The sequence below is a fragment of the Triticum dicoccoides genome, chromosome 7A, assembly GCF_002162155.2.
Source record: "Triticum dicoccoides isolate Atlit2015 ecotype Zavitan chromosome 7A, WEW_v2.0, whole genome shotgun sequence".
Lineage (NCBI taxonomy): Eukaryota > Viridiplantae > Streptophyta > Magnoliopsida > Poales > Poaceae > Triticum > Triticum dicoccoides.
This window is the reverse complement of record NC_041392.1, coordinates 673871015-673893642: the sequence shown is the minus strand read 5'-3', so window position 1 is coordinate 673893642 and position 22628 is coordinate 673871015.

The window sequence follows — 22628 nt, the reverse complement described above, 5'->3', positions numbered from 1 at the left end:
GCTCCGCCGGAGGGGGCATTGATCATGGAGGGCTTCTACATCAACACCATACCCTCTCCGATGAAGTGTGAGTAGTTTATCTTAGACCTTTGGATCCATAGTTATTAGCTAGATGGCTTCTTCTCTCTTTTTGGATCTCAATACAATGTTCTCCCCCTCTCTCGTGGAGATCTATTCGATGTAATCTTCTTTTGTGGTGTGTTTGTTGAGACCGATGAATTGTGGGTTTATGATCAAGATTATCTATGAACAATATTTGGATCTTCTGAATTCTTTTATGTATGATTGGTTATCTTTGCAAGTCTCTTCGAATTATCAGTTTGGTTTGTCCTACTAGATTGATCTTTCTTGCAATGGGAGAAGTGCTTAGCTTTGGGCTCAATCTTGCGATGTCCTTTCCCAATGACAGTAGGGGCAGCAAGGCACGTATTGTATTGTTGCCATCGAGGATAACAAGATGGGGTTTTTATCATATTGCATGAATTTATCCCTCTACATCATGTCATCTTGCTTAAAGCGTTACTCTGTTCATATGAACTTAATACTATAGATGCATGCTGGATAGCGGTCGATGTGTGGAGTAATAGTAGTAGATGTAGGAAGGAGTCGGTCTACTTGTCTCGGACGTGATGCCTATATACATGATCATACTTCCTCCGTCCCGAAATTCATGTCGCAGGGGGTTTCAATTTTGAACTACCGCATTTTTTACAAAAACACCCTTCTGCAACTTCAAATTCTCTCAAAGCAACCCGCACACAGGCTCAGGTCAGGGGAAGATCCTGCCGCCGGCCGGGCTCCAGGCCGGTGGAGCTCCTGTCGCTGCTGCCGGTGGAGCTCCTACCGCTGCTGCATCTTATGCTGCAGATTCTCCCCTGTTGTCGGCCGCTGCTTCCGCACAGGAGCTGCCCCCACTCCAAAAACGAGCCCGTCTCCTCCCCCTCCGGCAGCAGCGTCCGCACAGGGGCTCGGCGCCGTCGCACCTCCTCAGTCCTTCCCGAGCATACCAGGAGCTCTGCCTTGCCGATACCTACGCCCCCCTTGAGCCACGCTTACAGGGAAGCCGCTGATCAACAGAATCGATCCCGTCTCCTCCCACTCCGGCCGCCGATTCTGCACACGAGCCCAACGCCATCGCTCCTCCTCTGGTTTCCCAAAGCGGCTCAACAGCTTTAGGGTGATCTTCGGGTCCTCTAGGTCACTTTTCCCCTATCGATTGGTTGCTGGTTTGCCTGGCCGTGCTGGTCTGCCGCTTGCTGCCATTGGAGCTCATCAGTAGCTCCGCCAATGACCAAAAACCGGCACCGCTGCCATTGGAGTATCACCCACGCTCGGGTGCGTGCACGCTCGCCCACGCTGCATGCTTGCCGGTGGAGCTCGTGCTCGTGCTGACCTGTTGTTCTTCGCTGCTGATCTTCTCTGAAGAAGAAGAAGAAGAAGGTATAGTATAATCTCTGGTCTTTTGTTGTTCTTCCCCTGTCGATTGATCTGTAGCGACTGTTGTTGTTGTAATCTCTGTTGGGGATCGTAGCAGAAATTTAAAATTTTCTACGCATCACCAAGATCAATCTATGGAGTAATCTAGCAACGAGGGGAAGGAGAGTGCATCTACATACCCTTGTAGATCGCTAAGCGGAAGCGTTCAAGTGAACGGGGTTGATGGAGTCATACTCGTCGTGATCCAAATCACCGATGATCCTAGTGCCGAACGGACGGCACCTCCGTGTTCAACACACGTACAGCCCGGTGACGTCTCCTACGCCTTGATCCAGCAAGGGGAGAAGGAGAGGTCGGGGAAGACTCCATCCAGCAGCAGCACGACGGCATGGTGGTGAAGGAGGAGCGTGGTAATCTTGCAGGGCTTCGCCAAGCACCACGAGAGAAGAGGAGGACTTGGGAGAGGGGGAGGGCTGCGCCAGAACTTGGGTGCGGCTGCCCTCCCACCTCCCACATATATATAGGGGCAAGGGAGAGGGGGGCCGGCCCCCTCAGATCCAATCTGAGGAGGGGGCGGCGGCCAAGGGGGGTTGCCTTGCACCCCAAGGCAAGGGGGTGCCCCCCTTTAGGGTTCCCCCAAACCCTAGGCGCATGGGCCCTAGGGGGGAGGCGCCCAGCCCACTAAGGGGCTGGTCCCTTCTCCACACACAGCCCATATTCCGGTGACCGTATGATGACTTCCCATATATAAATCTTTACCTCCGGACCATTCCGGAACTCCTCGTGACGTCCGGGATCTCATCCGAGACTCCGAACAACATTCGGTGACCACGTACATACTTTCCCTATAACCCTAGCGTCATCGAACCTTAAGTGTGTAGACCCTACGGGCTCGGGAGTCATGCAGACATGGCCGAGACAACTCTCTGGTCAATAACCAACAGCGGGATCTAGATACCCATGTTGGCTCCCACATGCTCCACGATGATCTCATCGGATGAACCACGATGTCAAGGATTCAATCAATCTCGTATTCAATTCCCTTTGTCCAGCGGTATTGTACTTGCCTGAGATTCGATCGTCGGTATCCCGATACCTTGTTTAATCTCGTTACCGGCAAGTCTCTTTACTCGTTCCGTAACACATCATCCCGTGATCAACTCCTTGATCACATTGTGCACATTATGATGATGTCCTACCGAGTGGGCCCAGAGATACCTCTCCGTTTACACGGAGTGACAAATCCCAGTCTCGATTCGTGCCAACCCAACAGACACTTTCGAAGGTAGCTGTAGTGAACCTTTATAGCCACCCAGTTACGTTGTGACGTTTGGTACACCCAAAGCATTCCTTCGGTATCCGGGAGTTGCACAATCTCATGGTCTAAGGAAATGATACTTGACATTAGAAAAGCTTTAGCATACGAACTACATGATCTTTGTGCTAGGCTTAGGATTGATGTGATCCCGTTATCAACGACATCCAATGTCCATGGTCAGGAAACTGTAACCATCTATTGATCAACGAGCTAGTCAACTAGAGGCTTACTAGGGACATGGTGTTGTCTATGTATCCACACACGTATCTGAGTTTCCTATCAATACAATTCTAGCATGGATAATAAACGATTATCATGAACAATGAAATATAATATAATAATAAGTAATTTATTATTGCCTCTTGGGCATATTTCCAACAATCTCCCACTTGCACTAGAGTCAATAATCTAGTTCACATCGCCATGTGATTAACACTCACAGGTCACATCGCCATGTGACCAACATCCAAGAGTCTACTAGACTCAATGTTCTAGTTCACATTACTATGTGATAAACACTCAAAGAGTTCTGGGTTTGATCATGCTATGCTTGTGAGAGAGGTTGTAGTCAACGGGTCTTGCCATATTCAAATCCCTATGTATTTTGCAAAACTTTATGTCATATCATAGATGCTGCTACCACGTTCCACTTGGAGCTATTCCAAATTGTTGCTCCATTATACGTATCCGGTATCTCTACTCAGAGCTATCCGGATAGGTGTTAAGCTTGCATCGATGTAACTCTTTACGTCGAACTCTTTATCACCTCCATAACCGAGAAACATTTCCTTATTCTTCTAAGGATAATTTTGACCGCTATCTGGTGATCCAGTCCTAGATCACCTTTGTACCCTCTTGGCAGACATGTGGCAAGGCACACATCAGGTGCGGTACTCAACATGGCATACCGTATAGAGCCTATGACAAGAGCATAGGGGACGACCTTCGTCCTTCCTCTTTCTTCTGCCGTGGTCAAGCTTTGAGTCTTACTCAACTTCACACCTTACAGCTCAGGTAAGAACCCCTTCTTTGACTGATCTATTTTGAACTCCTTCAAAAACATGTCAAGGTGTGCGTTCTTTGAAAGTATCATCAGGCGTCTTGATCTATCTCTATAGATCTTGATGCCCAATTTGTAAGCAGCTTTATCCAGGTCTTCCTTTGAAAAACACTCTTCAAACAACTGTTTATGCTTTCTAGAAATTCTACATTATTTCGAATCATCAATATGTCATCCACATATACTTATCAGAAATGTTGTAGTGCTCCCACTCACTTTCTTGTAAATACAAGTTTCTAGCAAACATTGTATAAACCTAAAAGCTTTGATCACTCCATCAAAACATATATTCCGATTCCGAGATGCTTGCTCTAGTCCATAGAAGGATTGCTGGAGCCAGCATACCTTTTAGCATCCTTAGGATCGTCAAAACCTTTTATTGTATCACATACAACTTTTCTTACGAAAACTGGTAAGAAAACTTGTTTTGACATCCATCTGTAAGATTTCATAATCGAAAAATACAGCTAATGCTAACATGATTCCGACGGACTTAAGCATCGCTACGGGTGAGAAATTCTCATCGTAGTCAACTCCTTGAACTTGTGAAAAGACTCTTTCCCACAAGTCGAGCTTCATAGACGGTAACATTACCGCCCATGTCTGTCTTCTTCTTAAAGACCCATTTAACTCAATGGCTTGCCGATCATCGGGCAAGTCCACCAAAGTCCATACTTTGTTCTGATATATGGATCCTATCTCGGATTTCATGGCTCCTAACCATTTGTCGGAATACGGGCCCACCATCGCTTCTCCATAGATCGTAGGTTCATTGTTGTCTAACAACATGATATCTAAGACAGGATTACCGTACCACTTAGGAGTAGTACATATCCTTGTCGACCTACGAGGTTCGATAGCAACTTGATCCGAAGCTTTATGATCACTATCATTAACTTCCTATTCAACAGACGTAGGCGCCACAGAAAACATCTTTCTGTGTTGCATCACTTTCTGGTTGAAGTAAAGGTTCGACAACCTCATCAAGTTCTATCTTCCTCCCACTCAATTCTTTCGAGAGAAACTCCTTCTCGAGAAAGGACCCGTTCTTAGTGACAAACAATTTGCCCTCGGATCTGAGATAGAAGGTATACCCAACTGTCACCCTTGGGTATCTATGAAGATGTGTTTGTCCGCTTTGGGTTCGAGCTTCTCCGGCTGAAGCCCTAAGCATCGCAGCCCCAAACATTAAGAAACGACAACTTCGGTTTCTTGCCAAACCAATGTTCATACGACGTCGTCTCAACGGACTTAGATGGTGTCCTATCTAAAGTGAATGCAGCTGTCTCTAATGCATAACCTCAAAATGAAAATGGTAGATTGGTAAGAGACATCATAGATCGCACCATATCTCATAAGGTTCGATTACGATGTCCGGACACACCATTACCCTATGGTGTTCCAGGTGGCTTCAACTGTGAAACAATTCCACAATGTCTTAAGTGTTTACCAAACTCATAACTCAGAAATTCTCATTGATCAGATCGTAGGAATTTGATCTTCTTGTTATGATGATTCTTAACTTCACTCTGAAATCGCTTGAACTTTTCAAACGTTTCAGACTTGTGCTTCATTAAGTAAATATACCTATATCTACTCAAATCGTCAGTGAAGATGAGAAAATAGCGATATCCACCGCACGCTTCAATTCTCATTGGATCACACGCATCAGCATGTATGATTTCCAACAAGTTACTTGCCCGTTTCATTGTACCTGAAAACGGGGTCTTTAGTCATCCTGCCCATGAGGCATGGCTCGCATGTGTCAAGTGATTCAAAATCAAGTAACTCCAAACATCCATCGACATGGAGTTTCTTCATGCATCTTACGCCAATATGACCTAAGCGGCAGTGCCACGAGAAAGTGGTACTATCATTATTAACTCTACATCTTTTGGCGTGAACATGTGTATTACCACGACCGAGATTCAATGAACCATTCACATAGGGTGCATGACCATGAAAGGTATCATTCATGTAAACAGAATAACCATTATTCTCTAATTTAAATGAAAAACCGGATTGCAATGAACATGATCTAATCATATTCATGCTCAACGTAGACACCTGATAACATTTATCTAGGTTCAATACTAATCCCGAAGGCAGATGGAGCGTGCGATGGTGATCTCATCAACTTTGGAAACACTTCCAACACACATCGTCACCTCGCCCTTAGCCAGTCTCCGTTTAGTCCGTAGCTTTTGCTTCAAGTCACCAATAATAGTAACTGAACCGGTTTCCAATACCCAGGTGCTACCAGGAGTACTAGTGAGGTACACATTAATAACACGTATATACTTTGTTGAAGTTGCTAGCCTTCTTATCTACCATGTATTTGGGGTAATTCCGCTACCAGTGACCGTTCCGCTTACAATAGAAGCACTTAGTCTCGGGTTTGGGTTCAACCTTGGGTTCCTTCACTGGAGCGGCAACTGGTTTTCCATCCATGAAGTTTCCCTTCTAGCCCTTGCCCTTCTTGAAACCAGTGGTCTTGTTAAACCATCAACACTTGATGCTCCTTCTTGATTTCTACCTTTTGCGGTCTTAAGCACCACGAACAGCTCCGGGATCAACTCCATCCCTTGCATGTCATAGTTCATCACGAAGATCTAGTAGCTTAGTGATAGTGGCTAGAGAACTCTATCAATCACTATCTTATCTGGAAGTTTAACTCCCACTTGATTTAAGTGATTGTAGCACCCAGACATTCTGAGCACATGCTCACTAGCTGAGCTATTCTCCTCCATCTTGTTGGCAAAATAACTTGTCAGAGGTCTCACACCTCTCAACATGGGCATGAGCCTGAAATCCTAATTTCAGCTCTTGGAACATCTCATATGTTCTATGGCGTTCAAAACGTCATTGGAATCCCGATTCTAAGCCGTAAAGTATGGTGCACTAAACTATCAAGTAGCCATCAGGATGTGTCTGTCAGGTGTTCACAACATCCACAGACGACGTTGTAGGGGTTTGCACATCGAGCGGTGCATCAAAGACGTAAGCCTTCTGTGTAGCAGTGAGGACACTCCTCGGACTATGGACCTAGTCCGCATCATTTCTTACAATATCTTTCAACTTAATCTTTCTCTAGGAACATATTGAAACAGGGAGCTACAACGTGAGCTATTTATCTACAACATATTTGCAAAGACAATTTAGACTATGTTCATGATAATTAAGTTCATCTAATCAAATTATTTAGTGAACTCCCACTCAGATAGACATCCCTCTAGTCATCTAAGTGAAACATGATCCAAGTCAACTAGGCCGTGTCCGATCATCACGTGAGACGGACTAGTCAACATCGGTGAACATCTTCATGTTGATCGTATCTTCTATACGACTCATGCTCAACCTTTCGGTCTTCCGTGTTCCGAGGCCATGTCTGTACATGCTAGGCTCGTCAAGTCAACCTAAGTGTATTGCGTGTGTAAATCTGGCTTACACCCGTTGTATTTGATGTTAGAATCTATCACACCCGATCATCACGTGGTGCTTCGAAACAACGAACCTTCGCAACGGTGCACAGTTAGGGGGACACTTTTCTTGAAATTTTAGTGAGGGATCATATTATTTAAGCTACCGTCGTTCTAAGCAAATAAGATGTAAAACACGATAAACATCACATGCAATCAAATAGTGACATGATATGGCCAACATCTTCGGGGCTCCATGATCATCGTTGTCACCGGCATGACACCATGATCTCCATCATCATGATCTCCATCATCGTGTCTTCTTGAAGTTGTCTCGTCATCTATTACTTCTACTACTATGGCTAACACTTTAGCAATAAAGTAAAGTAATTACATGACGTTTATGTTGACACACAGGTCATAAATAAATTAAGACAACTCCTATGGCTCCTGCCGGTTGTCATACTCATCGACATGCAAGTTGTGATTCCTATTACAAGAACATGATCAATCTCATACATCACATATATCATTCATCACATCCTTTTGGCCATATCACATCACAAGGCATATGCTGCAAAAACAAGTTAGACGTCCTCTAATTGTTGTTGCAAGTTTTTACGTGGCTGCTATAGGTTTCTAGCAAGAACGTTTCTTACCTACGCCAAAACCACAATGTGATATGCCAATTTCTATTTACCCTTCAGAAGGACCCTTTTCATCGAATCCGATCCGACTAAAGTGGGAGAGACAGACACCCGCTAGCCACCTTATGCAACTAGTGCATGTCAGTCGGTGGAACCAGTCTCACGTAAGAGTACGTGTAAGGTCGGTCTGGGCCGCTTCATCCCACGATGCCGCCGAATCAAGATAAGACTAGTAACGGCAAGCAAATTGGCAATATCGACGCCCACAACTGCTTTGTGTTCTACTCGTGCATAGAAACTATGCATAGACCTATCTCATAATGCCACTGTTGGGGATCGTAGCAGAAATTTAAAATTTTCTATGCATCACCAAGATCAATCTATGGAGTAATCTAGCAACGAGGGGAAGGAGAGTGCATCTACATACCCTTGTAGATCGCTAAGCGGAAGCGTTCAAGTGAACGGGGTTGATGGAGTCGTACTCGTCGTGATCCAAATCACCGATGATCCTAGTGCCGAATGGACGGCACCTCCGCGTTCAACACACGTACAGCCCGGTGACGTCTCCTATGCCTTGATCCAGCAAGGGGAGAAGGAGAGGTTGGGGAAGACTCCATCCAGCAGCAGCACGACGGCATGGTGGTGAAGGAGGAGCGTGGTAATCCTGCAGGGCTTCGCCAAGCACCGCGGGAGAAGAGGAGGACTTGGGAGAGGGGGAGGGCTGCGCCAGAACTTGGGTACGGCTGCCCTCCCACCTCCCACATATATATAGGGGCAAGGGAGAGGGGGGCCGGCCCCCTCAGATCCAATCTGAGGAGGGGGCGGCGGCCAAGGGGGGTTGCCTTGCCCCCAAGGCAAGGGGGGCGCCCCCCCCCCTTTAGGGTTCCCCCAAACCCTAGGCACATGGGCCATAGGGGGGAGGCGCCCAGCCCACTAAGGGGCTGGTCCCTTCTCCACACACAGCCCATAAGGCCCTCCGGGGCAGGTGGACCCTCCCGGTGGACCCTCGGAACCCCTCCAGTGGTCCCAGTACAATACCGGTAACACCCGAATTATTCCGGTGACCGTATGATGACTTCCCATATATAAATCTTTACCTCCGGACCATTTCGGAACTCCTCGTGATGTCCGGGATCTCATCCGGGACTCCGAACAACATTTGGTAACCGCGTACATACTTTCCCTATAACCCTAGCGTCATCGAACCTTAAGTGTGTAGACCCTACGGGTTCGGGAGTCATGCAGACATGGCCGAGACATCTCTCCGGTCAATAACCAATACCGGGATCTGGATACCCATGTTGGCTCCCACATGCTCCACGATGATCTCATCGGATGAACCACGATGTCAAGGATTCAATCAATCCCGTATTCAATTCCCTTTGTCCAGCGGTATTGTACTTGCCCGAGATTCAATCGTCGGTATCCCGATACCTTGTTCAATCTCGTTACCGGCAAGTCTCTTTGCTCGTTCCGTAACACATCATCCCATGATCAACTCCTTGATCACATTGTGCACATTATGATGATGTCCTACCGAGTGGGCCCAGAGATACCTCTCCGTTTACACGGAGTGACAAATCCCAGTCTCGATTCGTGCCAACCCAACAGACACTTTCAGAGATACCTGTAGTGAACCTTTATAGCCACCCAGTTACGTTGTGACGTTTGGTACACCCAAAGCATTCCTTCGGTATCCAGGAGTTGCACAATCTCATGGCCTAAGGAAATGATACTTGACATTAGAAAAGCTTTAGCATACGAACTACATGATCTTTGTGCTAGGCTTAGGATTGGGTCTTGTCCATCACATCATTCTCCTAATGATGTGATCCCGTTATCAACGACATCCAATGTCCATGGTCAGGAAACTGTAACCATCTATTGATCAACGAGCTAGTCAACTAGAGGCTTACTAGGGACATGGTGTTGTCTATGTATCCACACATGTATCTGAGTTTCCTATCAATACAATTCTAGCATGGATAGTAAACGATTATCATGAACAATGAAATATAATATAATAATAACTAATTTATTATTGCCTCTAGGGCATATTTCCAACAATCTCTTCATCATGTCATAAGATATGTGACTTAGATCAGTCATTCAAGATAACAAAATTTATGCATGGCACATGAGTATAGACCTGATAATTAAGTAACTGACTTGTGTTAAAAAAATGTACTCCATTCCAATTTAGCATGGATTCACAAGCACATAGATGCATCCACGGCTCTGGGACCTCTATCAGTACTAGAGGAACAAACAAGAGAATGGTTGTAGAAACTGTTTGTACCATGATTTATTAGACAGAATGTTGTCAAACTAATGGACTATCATCCGCAAAACGATCTGGCAAAATATTAAAACAATAAGCGGAAATAAGAGAGTAGAGATGTTTAACTACCCAAAATCTACCATTGGAGTAGTACAAAGTTCAACAGCTAACAATAGTAAGGAGAATTTTGCATGTCCAGCTAACAACAGCTAAACCACTTACTGCAAGAAGAATATGTACTTATCCCTTGCTCCATGATCCAATAAGTCCTTCAGATTCTTGCCTGCTGAATGTGGTACCATTACGACATTAAGTGAAGTATCATTGTCAGACAGTTTTGAATTATTTGAATTAATTTGGGTTAGTGGACTGAAATTTTTGCTTGACAACTACAACAACTAATGAGGCAAGCAAGGCCTTTGCTGATCTGGATGCTTGGCAAGCAAGGCCTTTGCTAATCTCATCATATCATCTACTGATGATCATCATATCATCTACTGATGATATGAGATTATGTTCTACTGCAATTGCAATCTAGCTTTAGTAAAAAAAGCAAGAGTCCCTTGTATGGAGTTAACTGAAAACTGAACATATTCTAAAGTTTTGAGTAAGCTGGAGCAGTACAAAAGCAAGTCTAAAGTTTTCAGTACAAAATAAATCTACTGAATTCTTGTAAAAATGTCTATTGAATTTGCTCCATGTTCTAAACAGAGTACTCCTATATTAATACAGCAACTCAAAAGATAGCACACTGATTACAAATGACACTTTCTAAAATCCTCCATAGACATTTTCAACTTGAATATGGAGTATTTTCAGCAATTGGAACAAATTCTAAAATTCAGTCATTCTAAAATTTACTTTATGCGCAGTTAGAATGACTGAATTTTCTGCAATTGGAACAAATTCACCAAGACAGTTTATAGCATCTTCTTTATGTGCAATGTGAGTACAACTCCTAGTTCATAGTTCACACCTAGATCTCTCTATTTTTTCAGTTCAAAACCAGTACAAATTTAGACCGAGCTCTGAAGCCCAGAACTCTGAATAAGAACTCTGATCAAGTCTTTCTCCATTGTTCTGGAGGTGACAATGCCACGCCATGTTTTAGCTGCTATAGAATGATGAAAATGGAAGTGCAGCAAAGACAGACAATACATGAAACTGGAGCTCATAGAGGAATCATTTGTAAGTTCAGCTTGATGACATTTTAGTATTGTTAGCGGACACAAAAAGGGAATAGCAAAAGGTGCTTCTTCCATTCAAGCGGAAACCCTCATTTTTTTATTAAAACAGATGATTATTCAGATGATTATTGGTTTGAGTGTAGTTTGAGAAAATGTAAATGTCCTCCTTTTCTGCCAAGCAGTAGATCAACTAGTTTCTACATAGAAGAAGCACGCACCTAATCAGCACATCCCAATCCCCAACACTGCCAAACTAAAAACGGGCCAATGAGGGGCGAAACAGATGTACGACCATGGTGCGCCAGGAATCCTGCCGTTACGAGGTAGCATTACTAAAGACGAGCAGCATTCAGTTTATACTTAGACATGAATAAGAACTCTGTCTAAACATTCAGTTTATACTTCAAGATTAAATTGTCTAAAAATTTCAGTATGCTATTGACAGGAGTAGTAAACATTCAGTATAAATATGAACTCTGCCAATACGTTTAGTATAATTATCAAAAATCTGTAATCTTGCTCAAAGATAGTGACTTGGACCTGCAATTCACCAGCAAATAGGATCCAGAGGGGGAAGGGGAGGGGCACCTTTGACAAGCTTGAGCACCTACCGGATGCAAGGGCGTGCCCCCTTGGCGGTGGAGTCCTAGAGCGGACAGAGGAGCTTGCCCCCTTGGCGGTGTGGAGTCCTAGAGCGGACGGAGGAGCCCCATTGACGCCACCATCCCGCCGCCGCTGCTGCGTGGCCAGGTAGACGCCGGTGTTCAGGCAGACTGTTGAGCCAGTGCCGAGCTGGCCCCTTGAGTTTTAAAGGGAGGTATTTAATGGCATGGAGGTCATCACGTGGGCCATATGAATGTGGAGAATGAAGTCTTCGATCCACACCGCGGGGTCCGTGGTTCCATCGTATGATTCTATATTCACGGGTTTGAACCCTTCTAGGAATTCATGATCCAGGACCTCATCAGTGAAGCAATGAGGGTGTGCGGCACCTCTATATCGGGTCGTATCGTGACGTAGCTCTCGTGAAGTCCATTTGCGGTTTTCAGCCCGCGCATGACTAAGTTTGTCACGTTCGAACAGGTGGCTGTCGTCGCGTGTCGAGGCAAGTCCTCACGATCCGTAGATTGATCTAGTATGTCCTGCTTTATTGTTCAGGCTTTGCCGGAGGTCATATGGATGACCGTGGGCTAATTTACCTCTTCCTGTGCGATGAGGCGGGGCTGGCTAGTGTTCGGCGTGAGTTGTCGTTTTGTCCCGGCCACGTGGTGGTCGGTCAGCCGCATTGTACGATGGAGGTATGTATTCCGGCGCCTCCTCGTCAAACTGAGGTAGCAATTTGCGCTTTGGGTAGCTTTTGGTTGGGCGCTTGAGGCCGTATTCTTCGGCTGCTAGGACATCAGTCCATTTATCATTGAGAAGATCTTGGTCAGCTTGAAGTTGCTGCTGCTGCTTTTTCGGGCTCCTTGCAGTAGAAATTAGCTGGCGCTTGAAGCGCTCCTGCTCAAGAGGTTCCTCGGGCACGATGAAATCGTCGGTGCCGAGGCTCACCTCATCCTTGGAGAGTGGAAGATAACTTCCGTCCTCTAAGTCTTCATGCATGGCTTGCTTACCAGGGCTAGCCTGCCCATCTTCCCATTCATCTTGCTCATTAGCTGTTTCAACGGGGTCTTCATTGTCTTCGGCACCATCCGGAGTGTTATCTTCTCCAGTGCCGGTGTTGCTGTCTTTACTGCGGCGTGAATTAGAGCGGCGCCGTTGACGCCGGCGCTTGGATTGTATGTCGGAAGGTTTATCCTCAGCTGGATCTTCCTTGTTATCGCCGATGTTCTCCTTTGGTGCATCCACCATGTATACATCGTACGAGGAAGTGGCCGTCCAGCGTCCGGTGAACGGCGGGTTCTGGGCCTCTTCTTCTTCGGCATCGTCGTCCATACCGTCGATGTCCTCGGAGTCGTAATCAAGTGTGTCAGTCAAATCCTCGACCGTGGCTATGAAGTGGGTGGCGGGTGGGAAGCAAAATTCTCCACCATCAGCCCCTAGTTCGAATCGGATATAGTTCGGCTGTGAGTCCTCTGCCAAGGATGTGTTTTTAATGAGTTTAGCACATCGCCCAAAGGCGAGTGCTGGAAGATATCTGCGGCGCTAAACTCGAAGATCGATAAACGATCAAGTTCGGCGTCCGCGGGCTCACGTGGTTCGGAACTTACGGTCGGAGACGAGTCTGGAGTTCCGGTGACCAGGGTGCCGTGAGAGGTTAAGTCTATGTGCGGATCCAACGCCATGGAATCTGTGGCCTCTGTGGTGGGGTTGGTCCTCCCGTCTTCGGATGGCGCAATCTGCTCCAGCTCTAAGGCCAGAGCAGTTACAGGGGCGATCTCCTGGATGCGGTCTGATTATAGATTTAGGTCATGATCATCGGGGTGACCGGGGGTGGGAGCCACGGTCTCGAATCCGGCGAAGATCAAGTCTCCACGGATGTCCGCAATGTAGTTCAAGCTCCCAAATCTGACCTGATGGCCAGGGCGTAGCTATCTATCTGCTCCAGGTGGCCACACGAGTTGGCCTGTAGTGCGAAGCCGCCGAACACGAAAATCTGTCTGGGGAGGAAAGTTTCTCCTTGGACAGTGTCACTATCGATGATTGAAGGGCCCATCAAACCTTTTGGCGACAGCACAGTGGAACTCTCAATGAAAGCACCAATGTCGGTGTCAAAACCGGTGGATCTTGGGTAGGGGGTCCCGAACTGTGCATCTAAGGTCGATGGTAACAGGAGACAAGGGACACGATGTTTACCTAGGTTCGGGCCCTCTCTATGGAGGTAATACCCTACATCCTGCTTGATTGATATTAATGAATATGAGTATTACAAGAGTTGATCTACCTCGAGATCGTAATGGCTAAACCCTAGAGGTCTAGCTTGTATGGCTATGATAATGAGTATTCGGCCTATCTACGGACCTAGCCCTCCAGTTTATATAGACACGAGGAGGGATCTAGGGTTACACAAGGTCGGTTACAAAGAAAGGAATATACATATCCGGTCGCCAAGCTTGCTTTTCACGCCAAGGAGAGTCCCATCCGGACACGGGTGTAGTCTTCGGTCTTCGTATCTTTACAGCCCATCAGTCCGGCCCATGGCTAACAGGCCGGACCCCCGAGGACCCCTTAGTCCAGGACTCCCTCACCCCCCCTCCATTTCCCCATTCATACACCGCCGGCGCCACAACAACCTCCCCACTGCGGCCAGCCTCCTCCGTCCGTCACCCCATCCTCCACCTTGCCGGAGCCGCTACCTCGTTGTACACTGCAACAGATGGACGTCTCTCATCCACGGTGCTGGACCAGGATCCTTTCATCGCGTCCTCTCGCTTCATCGGCGCCGTCGTCCACCTTTCCGTTGCCGCTCCTATGACCGCCTCGTCTACGGCAACAGGATTTATCCCCCGACCCGGCCGTCTGTCGTCTAAAGTCTTCTTCCCCACCACCGATAGACATCGTACCTGCAGCACCCTCAACGTATCAGCAGGGGCCTACACGACGTCACAAGAGAGGTGGTACTCTTCCATATGTGCTTAAGTAATTGATCTCACCCAGAAAATAGATCGTAAATTGTTTACTGTACTTTTCTTGTCCGTACGAAATCATAGTGGCTAGTTGAAAGCAAACATTGGTTGTGAAGTAGCTTTGTCCGGTTTGCACCTTCAGATCCGCCATGGCACGGTCACTATACTTGTAAAGTTTATGGTTTTCCCCCTTTATATTCACTACCATCATCGTAGGTGCTTCGTGTCGTGCTAGCACTGCTCCTCAAGACCTCAACCCATCAAGCAAAACAACATGCCACTCATAATTCCAAAGCTTAGGTGTTGAAATACGAATCTGATATGATGCTCATATTACTAAAACAGAGAACGTTTAATTGGTCACCTAATGTTCCTATATTCATTTCGAAAAGCATGTGCGCCACCCACTGGTCCAGCTAGTTTCACTTTCCTGATTTTACACTTGATGCTTAGGGTTTTCCCCTTTTATCTACTCTACTATGATCTGTGTAGGTGCTTTCTGTCGTACTAGCATGATTCCACCCATCAAGCTAAACAACACAGGGCATAGTTGTTCAAATATGATTGTGATATGATACTGATATTAGTTAACAGACACATTTAATTGGTTAGCTAAGGGTCCCACTTGAGTTTCCAAATGCATGTCGTGACATATAGAGAGACAGCAGAATTGCATTTCTTTGTCACTTGTTGACTGTACTTTCTTGTCCATACCAAATCTTAGTTCTTATTTCAAAGCAAAGATCGGTTGCTAACTACCCTTTGCGCGGTTTGCAGCTTCAGATCTGCCATCCCACTGCCACGGTCAACACTATACTCATCATGCTTACGGTTTCCCCATTTTATGATGACCACCACGATTAGCCTACGTGGTTCGTGTCGTAATAGCACTTCTCCATCCATTGAGCTAAACAAGCTTAGTTGTACAAATTCAAATCTGATATTAGTAAAACTGAGAGATGTTTAATTGGTCAGCTAAATGTTCCTACTTTAGTTTCGAAATGCATGTGAGCCACGTATGGAGATACCAGAAGGAATATTATTTCTCTATGCGCTCTGGTTCATCATGGGTGGGCAACCGGCATTGTATAGAAAGACTTGTAATATCTTCAATCTGCTTGCTCTTCTGCTCTTATTTAAGATGATCCTCTTCTCTTCTTTAATAAGTATGTTCCTTGTTGGGACGAGTAGCAGAGATATTTGCGGTCGACTGGTCAGGTCGAGTTGTTCTCCCTTAGTATATTTTGAATCTGCCAGGCCAGGTTGACTTGTTCTTCTTTACTATATGTTGAAGCTCTCATCTGCGAAGTATCATCACTTCTGGAGCTCTCATATTTTGAGTTGTAGGCCACATTATATTAATGCACACACCAAGTTACGGTATGCATGGCATCTCTTAGAAGAATTGCAGAGATAGCACAAAGGGGTTTACAAGGAGGCAGTATTGGATTAGAATCACTTCTGCATTACAAAGATAATCTCACTTGTTTTTATGTTTTCATGCATGTGAGGTACTAAACATTATCAAAATGAATATGAGAATGGGTGCATGAGAGGAATATTGCGGAACAATCCACTGGCTAACAAACTTGGCATGGTGGAGGATGGCCTATCTTATTCACCCATCAAGGTGCTTGCTCTAACTTGGCAAGGTTGTATTGGTCGCACATATTTTGCATCTGACCTCTTGCATTACTTCTACTTTGTTACACCATCTGCTTAGTTTAAGCATCATATATGAGTATATGCCATACCTATTCCATGTGTCGTCATACTATGTTTTTTCAGTCAAATGTTGTTCTTCCGTAATAGATGTCCAAAAGGAAGAGGGTGACTGCAGATCCTCAAGGAGTACAAACTAGGTATTTGGAAAAGGTAGTGATACCTGATAAATCAGATAGATCAGCAGCCACAGAAAACACAAGCCCAACTGTACCACACTCTACCCCTACTCCACTGACCAAACCCCTATTAGAACTGCTAACAGCCCAGTGTCAGTTACTGTCTATGATATCAATTCAAAATTTGAACTCCTAAGTTTCTTCATGTGCCTTACCTTCTCTCTTGTATGAAAACTAATTTCAAATGAATCTCCTTGCTCAAAGGATCATAGGATCTCACAACAATACTGGGCTCTGCATTACTCTTGTCAGTACCTCTTGCCCTTTGCCAACATACGTACACTCATTGTTGTTTGATTATGTAGCATCACTATAAACATCCGCTTCCTTATCCTCCCTTTGCTTGAAATTATAAGATCTATATTTACTCTTAGATAAATGTAGAATTGACACAATGGTTACGAAATTTTGGATTGCTCATGTATGTACCTGTTGTCATGTACTCCCTCTATATCGAATTAATTGTTGATAAATTGGATGTATTTAGAACTTAATAGTGCTAGATACATCCATTTGAGCGAAAAGTAATAACGGACGGTGGTGGTATTACTGTACTTGCATCGCGAGATAGTTGATTGTCTAGCATTACTCTGCATCTTAGCTGCCCTGCCCTCCACTTTCTCCAAATTATCATATCTACATTTACTCTTACCAAAATGTTGAATAAAGCCAATGCCACTACACACGTTGATGTCTGCATTCCTCTTGTCAGTACCTTTTGCCTTGTAACCCTGTACTTAATTAATTGCTATTTGATTATGTATCATCAGTCTGCACCTGAGCTTCATTATCCTCTGTTTCTTCCAATATTATTTGATCTATATTTGCTCTTTGCAAAATGTAGAAAAATGTCAACGCTTATAAAGAATTTTCTTTGAGGAATTTGTCGAATTATCCTTCCATTAACATGGAGATGGGCTTTGTCCAGCCCGTGTTAACATGTAATGTAAGTTCATCCTTCTCAAGCCTTCAAACTTTGTTCTAGTATAGAGTTGGGTAGGCATCATTTCCTCCACTATTGTTTACTTTGCTGTTTACATCTGATTGGATGTTTGTAACAACTACTAGTTTTAAATTGTAGTTGTAAAAACATGTTCCTTATGCAGAACAGATCCATTTATTTGCTTATATAATTGTGAAACATGTTATGTGTCTCCTTGTTTCTCTTTCAGAGTCGTATCTCTTATGCCAGGCAGAACTTTAGGGAAGATAGTGAGCCAAATCATATTGAGGATAGCGAGATGACCCCAAGGTCCTGTCTTGATGAAGACAGTGAGTTGAAGCTACTCACTAGCAGGTGTGAGACAACTTCTATGCAGTCACTGCCTCAATCAGTCCGACTGCTTCAGTCTCAACTTAAAGCGGAAAGGATTGCTTCAGCTCAGCTCTGACTTGAAGTCAAAGATGCAAAGAAGATGTCAGTGGACTGACATGCGCACTATCGTGCCATACAGCTAGGGATGGAGCATCTATCGTTGACACAACTGAGGTCTCATCAGCTTGTTCGGCTACTTGCGGGGCCCGTCCTGTAAAGGCCTAGTGCCTTCTGAAGTGCTCTCAATTTTGTATATTCTTTTGTCGGCGTGTTTATATGCACTGGTGGCGACCTTTGATGCCCAGTATATGTAATCCGCGGTCACGTTGCGCTTTATTATCACTGGTAGCGAACTTTGATTCCCAATGGATGTAATATGTCGTAATTTTGTTATTGTATAGTCTAGGTTTATTCTTTGGTCGGTATGCTGTAATTTGGGCCGGAAGGTTCGGTGGATCTTATTGTTGTCGGTCTTCAGGCCGGCTCGTTACTCATATGGGCCAAAACGTGGGCCTATAATCATCTTGGGCCATTAGCAGATCTAAACCAATAGTAGTTTCCCGCCTTTAACAGGCCAAGTAAAGTTCTAGCCAGCTGGGCCAGAGAATACCATGGGCTTTTAACAGGCTAAAACCTAGATTGGTCCAGCGTTGGGCCGAAAAATTCATGGGCCAATACATGCCAAAACGGCCTAAGGCCCATGTTTGGCCCAAATAGGACGAGCAGTTAACAGGCCAAAATATATCTTGGGCCAGTTTAGCCCAATAAAATTCTGGGCTTTAAGCAGGTTGGTATCCATGCGGGCCATAGGTCCAAAAGTGTCATGGGCCATTATTAGATGGGCTGTAAGCAGGCCTAATTCAACACGGGCTGTAATTAGGCCCAACTATTCCACGGGCCATTAACAGGCCGATAGGCCTGTTGGGCTGAAATTTATCCACGAAGACTACGGGCCGTTAAGAGGCCTAAAGTTACTTCGGGCAAGAAATAGCCCAGTTTTTGCATGGGTCGTTAAAGGGCCTAAAGTTAAACCGGGCCGACAGCGTCCCAGATGCACCACAGGCCGCTAACAGGCCGAAACTATTATCGGGCCGAACTGGTTAACGGGTATTTAACAGGTTGAAATACAAACATGTCTTAGAATGGGCCCAAAAGAATAGTGGCATGTTAACGGGCATGATCCGATATGGGCCGTAATTTGGCCCAAAACATGGCATGATGTGAATGGGCCTGATCTGCTATGGGCCTCATTTTGGCCCAAAAGATGGCAGGCTGTTAATGGGCCAGCCCACAAGTGTCTGAAAAAACATGGTGGGCCTTTAGCTGAGCCGGCCTTTTCATCGGAATGGGCCTCTGTTGGGCCGTGCCACGTGTCGACGTATCATAGGCGCCTAATGTCCAATGAGTGGATGACATTTGTCCGAATGTTGAGCCAACACGTGTTTCCTCCGGCCAATAAGAATTTTACACGTGGAAAATCCCCATTGATCCGGGCTGTTAACGGGTTCTCGGATCCAAAACCGGACCCGATAGCTTAACGGCGACCCGTTACGGTCGATGCCACGTGTCGGTCACCCTTGACGAAAGAACTTCTATGACGCGCAATTTATCATCATGGAAGTGGACACTTCTGTGATGATAATTTTGGTAATGTCATGGAACACTTCTACGACAGCACAGGTATGACTATCTTGATTCTATCATAAAATTGTCATGGATGTACATGCATGACTGAAAGTGCAACTATCCCTGGATGGTTTTAGTAATTCCTAACAACATATAGCTCATTGAGCTAATGCTATTCCAAGATGAATATTTCAGGAAAGCTCAATGGTTGGCATGGCATGGATTAGAAAGTGGACCCTTCAAAATGCTAAGGATAAAAGATTGGCTCAAGCTCAAAGCACAAGACTCTACATTTTCTATTTTAGTGATCCAAGATCACATTGAGTCTATAGGAAAAGCCAATACTATTAAGAAGGGATGAGGTGTTGCTTAATGAGGTGCTTGCTCAAAATGCTTAGTGATATGCTCCAAAACCCTCCACTACTTTCTCATATCCACATATGTCCCACACCAAATATCCAACTCGGCCCCACCGATTCTTTCTATCCGGCGCCACCGAGTTCAGTTGACATAGCCACTGCCAGAAACCCTAGTCTTTTCGGTCTCACCAATAGGGATCTCAGTCTCACCGAGATGGGATTGTAATCTCTCTGTTTCCCTTCATAACGTTTCGGTCAAACCGAGATGAGCGATCGGTCCCACCAAGATTGCAATGTAAACTCTCTATTTCCCTTTCGTAACACTTCGGTCCAACCAAGATGAGCGAATCGGTCTCACCGAGTTTGCCTGGCCAACTCTCTGTTAGTCCATTACCAAAATCGGTCTCACTGAGTTTGTGTAACCGGTCTCATCAAGATTACGTTATGCCCTAACCCTAACGAAATCGGTCCCACCGAGTTGACATGTTGGTCCCACCGAGAATCCTAACGTTCACATTTTGAACTAAATCGGTCTGACCGAGTTTCATGATTCGGTCCCACCGAGTTTGGTGATTTGTGTGTAACGGTTAGATTTTGTGTGGAGGCTATAAATACCCCTCCACCCACTCTTCATTCGTGGAGAGAGCCATCAGAACATGCCTACACTTCCTATACATATTTTCTGAGAGAGAACCACCTACACTTGTGTTGAGGTCAAGATATTCCATTCCAACCACATAAATCTTGATCTCTAGACTTCCCGTAGTTGCTTTCCACTCAAATCTTCTTTCTACCAAATCCAATCCTATGAGAGAGAGTTGAGTGTTGGGGAGACTATCATTTGAAGCACAAAGGGCAAGGAGTCCATCATCAACACACCATTCGTTACTTCTTGGAGAGTGGTGTCTCCTAGATTGGCTAGGTGTCACTTGGGAGCCTCCGACAAGATTGTGGAGTTGAACCAAGGAGTTTGTAAGGGCAAGGAGATCGCCTACTCGTGAAGATCTACTCTAGTGAGGCAAGTTCTTCGTGGGCGATGGCCATGGTGGGATAGACAAGGTTGCTTCTTCGTGGACCCTTCGTGGGTGGAGCCCTCCGTGGACTCGCGCAACCGTTACCCTTCGTGGGTTGAAGTCTCCATCAACGTGGATGTACGATAGCACCACTTATCGGAACCACGCAAAAAATCTCCGTGTCAACATTGCATTTGCTCTATCAAACTCATCCCTTTACCTTCATATGCAATTGTTTTACATTCCGCTGCTATACTCTTAGAATTGCATGTGTAGGTTGATTGCTTGACTTGTGCTATGTTGCTAAAATTTGCCAAGAACTAAAATTAGGAAAAGGCTAGATTTTTATTTGGTCAAGTAGTCTAATCACCCCCACCCCCCCCCCACCCCCATCTAGACATATTTTCGATCCTACAATGACAGAAAACGTGACTTACTGTGACAAACACGTATCATCACAGAAGTGTCTTTTTTTATAGTGTAGGCATCATGACGTGAGCGAGATGGGAGATATTTATGGTTAGGTAATAATAGTCTGTACGTTGCTTTTATCTTTTTTTAAAGACGAAGTTCCTCTTTTTTTTTCTTCCCTGAATTAAGGACGTGGGATGGGTACCTACAAAAAGGGCGTGGGAGATGTGTGCTTACCTGATGGATACGTGAGTTTTTCCTTCATCTTATTAAAAAAATGTTTTTCGTGAGAGACCAGGTCTGGCACGTTACCATGTATGTAAAATAAATAAAGGTACGACACATTAAGGACTTGTTGTCTGTTACCACGATGCTATATATGTTACGCATATCTAACAGTCAGATGATTATAATTTTAAAAGACCAATCAGATCTAGGGCTAGTATTTTCTGATTAACGTGGAATTTTTTAGACTAATTTTTTTAGGGATAGACTAATTCTCTTGCTTCTAATTAATCCATCATTTACTTTTTATATATAAATAGATGGAAATAAACATGTAATGTGAAAAACGAAAAGTGTGGCGTATATCTCAGGCCTCTGCATCATGAGAAGTAAACATGCCACTCTCATTCTCATTTGATAAGAAAACTGCCAAAAAAGAACCAATATTAGAAAGGAAACAGGTGCATATATGCCGAACAGAGAAAGTAGTGGTTGCACCCACGTTTGATGCACCCACGCAATGAACAGTAAAATCAAATAAAATTGAAACTTTTTAAAAAAATCAGAAACTTTTTGGCATTGCTTATGAGCAAATCTTTTACTAGCTTGCAAAGTTTGATCGCGAAATAGCAACGAATGAACTCCATATGAAATGAAATACAAACTCTTGCTCTTCACCCACTTTTCAGATTTTATATTTGAGCACAAACTTTGTTTTTGTACAAAGCTCCTCGGATGTCATTTGGCCACGAAAGTTTGCATGCACCTAAAACATTTGCTCACCGTCCCATCCGACTCATCGAAGACCTAACCCCCGCTCCCCTCCCGCCGCCGCCGCCTCTCCCGCCGCCGCCGGCCGTCGG